This window comes from Caretta caretta, chromosome 5, assembly GCF_965140235.1.
Source record: "Caretta caretta isolate rCarCar2 chromosome 5, rCarCar1.hap1, whole genome shotgun sequence".
Lineage (NCBI taxonomy): Eukaryota > Metazoa > Chordata > Testudines > Cheloniidae > Caretta > Caretta caretta.
In genome coordinates, this window is record NC_134210.1 from 72,638,155 (window position 1) to 72,647,761 (window position 9,607).

At 44.4% G+C, this 9,607-nt stretch overlaps 1 long non-coding RNA gene across 1 annotated transcript in view; it reads right to left on the reverse strand.

The window, feature by feature from the left end:
- Positions 1 to 7,549, reverse strand: part of LOC125636541 (uncharacterized) — a 19,369-nt gene extending 11,820 nt beyond the window's left edge. The window contains exon 1 of the long non-coding RNA XR_007356630.2: positions 1,343 to 7,549. This is a non-coding gene — a long non-coding RNA (uncharacterized LOC125636541). The remainder of the gene's footprint in view (positions 1 to 1,342) is intronic.
- Positions 7,550 to 9,607: the final 2,058 nt, after the last annotated feature.

Sequence of the window (9,607 nt, forward strand, 5' to 3'; positions counted from 1 at the left end):
GAGGGCCGAACGCAAGTACTTTGTGCCAACCAAGGGGCATGAGTACTTATACTCCCACCCAGCCCCTAATTCCCTTGTGGTAGGAGAGGTTAACCATAAAGACAGGCCAGGGCAACCAGGGCCACCCCCAAAAATAAAGACTTGAGGAGGCTGGATCTCTTTGGACATAAGTTATTCATCTTCCAGCCTTCAGCTGAGAGTGGCCAACCACCAAGCCCTCCTTGGCTTGCCACATATTAGAGTCATACCAGCCATGGCCAAGTTTGAAGGATCGCTTCCTGAGGCTTCCAAGAAGGAGTTCTGAGCAACCCTCAATGAGGGCACGCCCGCGGGCAGGGCAGCCCTCCAGGCGGCATCAGATGCCACTGATGCTGCTGCCCGCACCATGGCTTCTGCATCTCCATGCGGCGAGCCTCCAGGCTGCTCCTCTCTGGGCTCTCCTCTGAGGCTCAGCAGTCAATGCAGGGCTTGCCCTTTGACAGCTGAGCCCTATTTGCGGAGCAAACAGACAGCAAATTGCATGGCCTAAAGGACTCCCGCACCACCCTGAAAACCCTGGGTCTTTACGTCTGAGCCCCAGCATGTAAGCGGTTGAGACCGCAGCAGCCGCATGACCAGGGGAGCCAGCCTCAGCAGGACCAGCCCCACAAATGAGCCAACGGCTACAAGCAATGGCCGAGCCACCCACCTCCACCTTCTGCCCAGTCAGGCCCAACCCATGCCAAGCAAGGGACCAAATAGTCATTTGAGGGTGGCCTACCAGACTATTCCCTGGATCCGTCTGTTCCAGTGTTCTCCAACTGCGTTTCCCTTTTTCTCCCTCCTTGGACCGATGGGTCCTCAGTACAGTGGAACAGGGTTATACCCTCCAGTTCCTTTCTACCCCCCCTTCCCACCCACCTTCCCCATCCCTCTTCAGAGACCCCTCTCATGAGAGTCACCTGCACAGGAGGTAAAGGGGTTGCTACAGCTGGGTGCGGTGGGAGAAATTCCTCTCGAGTACAGGAACAAGGGGTTCTATTCCCGGTACCTTTTAATCCCAAAGGCCAAGAGTGGTCTACGGCCCATCCTGGACCTGCGAGACCTCAACAAATACCTAAAGAAGTTAAAGTTCCGCATGGTTTCCCTGGCTTCTGTTTTCCCCTCCCTGGATCTGGGAGACTGGTATGCCGCCCTCGACTTTGAAGGATGCATACTTCCACATAGGTGATCTTTCAAGAACACAGATGCTTCCTCCAGTTTACGGTGGGGCCCCACCACTACCAGTTTGCGGTCCTCCCATTTGGCCTGACGACAGCACTGAGAGTGTTTTACCAAGTGCATGTCGGTGGTAGCTGCTTACCTCGGGCGCCGGGGTATCCCGATCTATCTGTACGTTTACGATTGAGGGTAGTTCCAGGTCTTAAGTCCAAAGGGATGTTGTGGTGCTTCAAGCCACGTGCCACCTCTGGGCCTTCTGGTAAACAACAAAAAGTTGCCATTAATGCCGGTGCAGAGGATAGAGTTAATCAGAACGGTCCTCAACTTGACCTGCACCAGGGTGTTCCTGCCATGGGACAGGTTCCATACGCTGACGAACCTCATCTCGGAAGTCTCTGTGATCCCTCTGACTACAGCCAGGGTTTATCTGTGCCTGCTAAGCCACATGGCGGCATGCACTTATGTGATCCACCATACCTGGCTCTGGATGTGGCCCCTGCAACAATGGCTGGGAATGGTCTATTCCCAGTCCCGAGACCCTCTGGAAAAGATCATTACCATTCCCGGCGATACTTACCTTGCTGCAATGGTGGACCAATCACGAGACTGTCCTGGAGGGGTTCCATTCAACAATCCCCATCACTCAGTTGAGTTGGTGTCGGACACCTAAGACCTCCAGACAAAGGGGATGTGGTCCCCGGAGGAGGCGAAGTAGCACATAAATGGCAAAGAGCTCCGAGCAGTCCAGCTGGCGTGCGGTGTCTTCCTGCCCCAACTGTTGGGTAAGGTGGTATGGGTCCTGATGGACAACACAGCCTCGATGTTCTATATCAACAGGTAAGGGGGAGCATGCCCATTGGCTCTCTGTCAAGAGGCCCTCCATCTATGGGACTTCTGCATCAGCCACAAAATCTACCTGGAAGCTTGTCACCTTCCTGGCATCAAGAATACACTGGCGGACCAGCTCAGCAGGGACTACTTCTCTCACCACGAGTGGTCACTCCATCCAGAGGTAGCCTGCATGATCTTCCAAAGGTGAGGAACTTCCCAAGTGGACTTGTTCGCCACCAGACAGAACAGGAAATGCCACTAGTTCTGTTCTCAGCAAGGTCTGAGCAAAGGCTCCCTCTCTGATGCCTTTCTCCTGTTGTGGTCAGGAAGCCTGATGTACACGTTCCGTCCAATTCCACTCATCAGCAGAGTCCTGGCAAAGATCAAGAGAGACAAAGTGCAGGTTGTCGTGATCGCCCCGGCATGGCCTCTCCAGTGTTGGTTCGGCACACTCATGAGCTTGTCAGCGGCCCCTCCCTGGCCCCTACGCAACCGACCAGACCTGCTGTCACAGGACCACGGTTGGCTCCCACACTCCAACCTCAAGTCCCTCCACCTCCTGGTGTGGATGTGTGTGGCTCAACCCGGAGGAGAGGACCTGTTCGGAAGGAGTCCAATAGGTCCTTCTGGGAAGTAGAAAGCCCTCAACTAGACTGACTTACCTGGCCAAGTGGACGAGGTTTTCCCCCTGGGCATCCAAGCATGGCATCTCTGCCTCGTGTTCTTCTATACAGGCTGTTCTGGACTACGTGCTCCATTTGAGGAACCAGGGCCTGGCACACACTTCCCTTAGAGGGCATCTTGTGGCCATCTCTGCTTTTCACTTGCCTATCCAAGGACAGGCAGTGTTTTCCCATGACATGACAATCAGATTCTTGAGAGGGCTCAAGAGATTCTTCCCACAGGTATGGGCTCCTGTCCCACTGTGGGACCTTAACTTGGTCCTCTCACCGGCCCGCCTTTCGAGCTGCTGGGTTCCTGCTCCTTTTCCCACCTGTCATGGAAGGTCGCGTTCCTGGTGATGGTGATGTCGGTGAGACAGGTCTCTGAAATTCAAGCCTTGACCTCAGAACTACTGTACACAGTCTTCTGCAAAGACAAAGTTCAGCTGTGGCCCCACCCAGCCTTCCTTCTGAAGGTGGTATCCACCTTCTGTATGAACCAGGACATCTTCCTCCCGGTGTTCTGTCCCAAACCACTCAAGACAGTAAAGAGAGGCAACTTCATGCTCTGGATGTCTGAAGGGCCTTGGCTTTTTACTTAGAACATACCAAGCCCTTCTGTAAATCAACTTGGCTCTTCATCGCTACAGCAAACAGGAAGAAGGGCCTACCGGTGTCCACCCAGAGGATTTCCAGTTGGATCACCTCATGCATAAGGAGCTGTTACGATCTGGCGGAGGTTCCACCGCCGCCGATTGTCAGAGCCCACTCGAGAGCTCAGGAGTCTTTGGCAGCCTTCCTGGCGCACATCCCTATCCAGGACATCTGTAGAGCCACAATGTGGTCCTCTGTTTACACGTTTACCACTCATTACCCCATCACTCAGCAGGCCAGGGATGATGCTGAGTTCAGAGCCATGTTGCAATCTACACATCCATTAACTCCTACCCACCTTCAAGGGTACTGCTTTGGAGTCATCTAATATGGAATGGACATGAGTAAGCATTTGAAGAAGAAAAGACAGTTATCTTTTCCATAACTGGTATTCTTTGAGATGTATTGCTCATGTCCATTCCACAGCCCGCCCTCCTTCCCCACTGTTGGAGTGCCTGGCAAGAAGGAACTGAGGGTGGGGGGAGCTGGCAGCGCCCCTTATACTGTGTCATGTGGGCGCCACTCCAGAGGGTACCAGAGCCGGTCTCCTACGGATACCGCTAAGTGAAACAGTTCCGGCACCGGTGCATTTGGCGAGCGCACACACACCTAATATGGAATGGACATGAGCAACACATCTTGAAGAACACCAATTATGGAAAAGGTAACTATCTTTTTCCTCCAGGTGGCGGTGTTGGCAAAGGCATAAATCCATTCTGGGAATTAAAAGGCTCTGTCCCATGCAAGTGTGGAATATCTTAAAGGTAATGTTTCTCTTGAAAAATAATAGCCAAGATTGTTAAAAACAGGTGCTTAAAGTTAGGTTCCTAAATCCATATTTAGGCATCTAAATAAGATGCCTAATTTTCCATAAGCACTGAGCAGCTTCAGCTCCCACTGAAATCAAGTACTGAATTGGTTTGTTTAATGATAGAAAATTTTAGAATTGTTCTACAGCTGGGAAAATTTTTGTAACACTTCAAAGTCTCTCCTTCATTGTCATTTATTTTTAAAAGCACTACTTGAGACCAGTTCAATCAAAGTTTCTCTAACATATTTTACTTTGGGAATTTTAAATAAGTAGTTGTATGTTCATTCAAAACACTTCTGCCTTTAGGAGTCTGATATCTGTACATAGTTTTTGCTGCCATAGCAAAACAATACACCTTCATTTTTTGTATATATATTTGAAATTACAAGTCATACCATTTAAAAGCTTTTCTGTTTTTCATAACATGATTCTTATAAGTCATCTTAATTCTGCTTTAGAAGTCTCAAGATCTCTTCTTTTCTGTATTTGACAATGTGACACTACGTTGTTATATCCAGTTCCTAACAATATTAAGCAACATATATTTATAGTATATTTATACTATAATCTATTTTACTATATGTGAAGTAATAGGAATTTTATTAGTAGTGAAAGAAATCTACCTGGGGGGGGGAACCTTGTGCGCTAATAAAATGTTTCCATCATGTTTTAGGAATACTATCAACTTGATTATTTTTTTAAAAAATAACAGGCTTTTAATATTGCAGTTTCTCTGTTGTGCTCTTTAAACAGCATGTCAGCTCCTGTGTCAATATCCGAATCTCTTTGGCCGGATAAAGAAACATGACTGCACAAAAATATACAGCAAACTTCAAAAAAAAAATATATGAGGGGATTGCAGGACATATAACCTGTTTCTTATTATAATGTTTTTGTTACTTTAAACTAGAATGGGTATGAAAGTTTCTGACAGGAGTGTGACTTTTTTTTTTTCAAGCTGACAGTGTTCGTGTAACACTTTCTATAGATCGGCAGATGATAAGATTGATATTAGGCACAGAGCAAAGACTGCTTTGAAAAGTGAAGTCACACAATGAAAGAAAAGCCTTCTTAAAAATGAGAGAATATAAATAGGCACTTTATTTACTTTTTCAGATATCTGAGGGCAGAATCTTCTGCAGTGGAAATGCAGACCCTTGCACTCAGATCTTGATGTAAAGAAAGTGAGAGTTTCAAACATTTTATTTTAAAATGTATGTTTGATTTGGGAAATGGCATTTAAAAATTACTACAAGTAATTTTCCATCCTTCTCCACAATGTGCTAATCACAGAGGAAAAACTTTAAGAAAACAACTTTTTTTTTTATATAGCACCTAAGAGAAGTCATTTCACCTCTGCCTCAGTTTTGGCATCTGTAATATGGGGATAATGATATATACTTTTTGAGATCTACTGATGAAAAGCAATATTTAAGACATAGGTATTTTTGTTCTTAAAACTATCCCACTTTATTACTATGAAATAATGAAAGTCTGTATACCTAAAACTTGGGAAGAATATGCTGTTTGTTAACATTTACTGCTTTTAAGACACTTTTTTTCCTTCAAATAAGCCAACTGAAGTATTTTCCATAAAATATCCCTTATTAATGGCTGGGCTGGTAGCGCTGCTTATTATTAAGGTTACCTAACACTTTCCATTACAAGGCTCTGTCTTCAGTAGCTTGTAACTTTGCCAAACTTTAACTGTTCGTGCTGAAATTTTCCATGTTAGGTATCTGCCTCAGATTGAATCTTTCTGGAAAAACTTCAGCTGGAATGGTTCAGCTGTTTGAGACTGATACTAGAGAAAAATAGCTTTGTCTGCCCATTAAAAAACAAACAACACTTGCAACCTCTTTTATGAAAAGTTCTAGCAGCCTCATGCTTTGGAGCAGAGACTTGAAATTTGACAGATGGTGGCCTTTGTGTCAGGATAGATCTTTTGCCATCCCTGTGAAAATGTCAAAATTTGGCCAGGTAATATACCTCTGAAAAATTGCAGTTGGCACAAGCTCAATAAGGATTTCTAAGATTTTAGCAGTTAAATTCCCCAAAGATTCAGTCGACGCTAGTCAAGTTCCATCTGGGGATGAGGAGGATTTTCCCTGCAATTGAAAGTCTGGGCTGCTGTGGGCCACACCAGGTGCAGCCACCTAAATTGAGAGAAGGGAGCCTGCCTGTGTTGTCACTGACCCCCTGCTAGCTACCAGCAGAGTGAAGGAGGAAGCTGGGTGATTTGAATGCAGAAAGGACAAGTGCTGGGCCTTTGAGGGACAGAGGGAGCAGATTGGGACAAAGAGCCTAGAGATGGAAACTTGGACTGAAGGCTTGCAGGGAGGGAAAGGGAAATTGGGACTGGGAGTTGATATGCAGGAGGCGAGACTACAACTGACTGGGCAAGGAGACTGAAAACTAGTTGGGGTGGGAGGGAGAGGGACAGAAGACAAATCTGACAAAGAACTGGGGTACAGGAGAGACTGGCTGGGGAAAGAGACTGGCATAGGATCTGGGGTGGAAGAAACAAACTGAGATTGGATGAGCAGTCTTAGTAGGGGAATTTAGACAGGCAACATGGGCTGGGGGAGGAGGAAGACAGACTGGATGAGGAGCACTGAGGGAATTAGGACTGAATTAAGCAAAGAGACTGGAGATAAGGCTTTTTTTGGAGGGGAACTGGAAATGGGTGGGCAAGGAGACTGGGATGGAGATGGGAATGAGAAACCTGAAGAGTGGAGACTGATGAGGTGCCAGTGGGACTAGGATTAGGGGTGAGGAAGAGAAGGGAGAGGGATAGACTGGAGGAGATGGGGCTGACCAGTGCTTAATTTCTAAAGAAAGAGGGGCAGCGTGACTTTGTACATTGATGTGTGCAAGGTCACACCTTACATGTCACTGACAGAAGAGGTGTTGAGGCAGAGCCCTGGCACAAATTAACCACTGGGGCTGAAAGTGTCAAGATTCAGGAAAAGGGCACAGTAGTCTGCCCCCTAGAAAGCCCTCCCCTCCACAGCCTGCAATGGAACCTGAGATTCCTCAGTCTCAGCATTCCTCTGCTGTTAGCAAATGAAAGACATTTGCAAAATACCCCATCTTCCTTTAGTGCTGGTCCACATAAAAGATGCCTATCTACTATTAGTCAGTTAGCCCCTTTGCTCAAGTGGTAGTCTAAGGTTCCAACCCTGCTGGTGACCCGTGTGGGTGTCAGTATGATGCCACATGATGGAACTTTTAAAGACCTAGTAAATGGTTGCACAAAACTGTTAAACAGATGGTCCATCCTGTGCACTGAATAAGTTAGGGGTCCTTAGACAGAATAGTATATGATAATTACTGTATCATAATTAGGGCTGTCAATCGCAATTTACTCACGCGATTAACTCAGAAAAATTAATCGCACTGTTAAACAATAGAATACCAATTGAAATGTATTACATATTTTTGTTGTTTTCTACATTTTCAAATATATTGATTTCAATTACAACACAGCATACAAAGTGTACAATGCTCACTTTATATTTTTATTACAAATATTTTCACTGTAAAAAACAAAAGAAATGGTATTTTTCAGTTCACGTAATACAAGTACTGTAGTGCAATCTCTTTATCATGAAAGTTGAACTTACAAATGTAGAATTCTATGTTCAAAAAAATAACTGGATTCAAAACCAAAACAATGTAAAACTTTAGAGCCTGCAACTCCACTCAATCCTACTTCATCCAATTGCTCAAACTAGTTTGGTTAAAATTTGCAGGAGATAATGCTGCCCGCTTGTTGTTTACAATGTCACCTGAAAGTGAGAACAGGCATTCGCATGGCACTTTTGTAGCTGGTGCAAACGTTCGTATGCCCCTTCATTCTTTGGCCACCATTCCAGAGGACATACTTCTATGCTGATGATGCTCATTTTAAAAAATAATGCGTTAGTTACATTTGTGACTGAACTCCTTGGGGGAGAATTGTCTCCTGTTCTGTTTTTACCTGCATTCTGCCATATATTTCATATCATAGCAGTCTTGGATAATGACCCAGCACATGTTCGTTTTAAGAACACTTTCACAGCAGATTTGACAAAATGCAAAGAAGGTACCAGTGTGAGATTTCTGAAAATAGCTACAGCACTTGAGCCAAGGTTTAAGAATCTGAAGTGCTGTCCAAAATTTGAGAGGGACTAGGTGTGAAGGAGCATGCTTTCAGAAGTCTTAAAAGAGCAACGCTCGGATACAGAAACTACAGAACCCAAACCACCAAAAAAGAATATCAACCTTCTGCTGGGAGCATCTGACTCAGATGATGAAAATGAACATGCATTGGTCTGCTCTGCTTTGGATAGTTATCAAGCAGAACCAGTCATCAGCATGGACACGTCTTCTGGAATGGTGGTTGAAGCATGAAGGGACATATGACTCTATTTTTGTGGCACCGTCTACAACAGTACCATGTGAATGCCTGTTCTCACTTTCAGGTGGCAAGAAGTGGGCAGCATTATCTCTCTGCAAATTGGAACCAAACTTGTTTGTCTGAGTGATTGGCTGAACAAGAAGTAGGAATGTGTGGACTTGCAGGCTCTAAAATTTTACAGTGTGTTATTTTTGAATGCAGGTTTTTTTGTACATAATTCTACATTTGTAAGTTCAACTTTGATAAGGAGATTGCACTACTGTACTTGTACTAGGTGAATTGAAAAATACTATTTTTGTTTTTTACAGTGCAAATACTTGTAATAAAAATAAATATAAAGTGAACACTACACTTTGTATTCTGTGTTGTAATTGAAATCACTATATTTGAAAAATGTAGAAAGCATCCAAAAATATTGAACTAAATAGTATTCCATTATTGTTTAACAGTGTGATTAATTGCGATTAATCACTTGACAGCCCTAATCGTAATACATACCCAAAAGGGGACAAAATGAGTGCTTGACTTTGCAACCTTATGTTCTTATTGGTGGGTGGGTGTGTAATTAACTATAACTGTTAGAGTATTAACATCTGTGTGTTATATAAAAGGAGCTCTTCTGACTGCGTACTTCCTCTTTGCTCAGGGGACTGATTATCTGAGAGATAGGTGCTGCAAAGTTAAAAACCTCTGCACGCCATTTTCCCTTGAATTTGCAGAATAGTTAACTAACAGGTTGCATAAAGGTACCCACTGACAGATTGGAATGCAGACTTAAGAAACTGAGTATCAAATTGAAAAAGTTTTAAGTGGGGGTTTTGAGAACCCAGCATTTGTTACAGCTTTCATTCTAAGAATTGATATTTGTTAAGAGGGGGATAGAAATAGAAAAGGATAAGGATTTTTGATACAGCAGTTGTTTTGCTTTCAATGAGTGAATTATCAGTTTAATTTGTTAGTGTGAAAAATTTCTTTAGTGGTTACAGCATTGTTTACATTTCCTTCTTGAAGCTATTGCTATATTGTGTTTGCAGTTGTATGGAATGA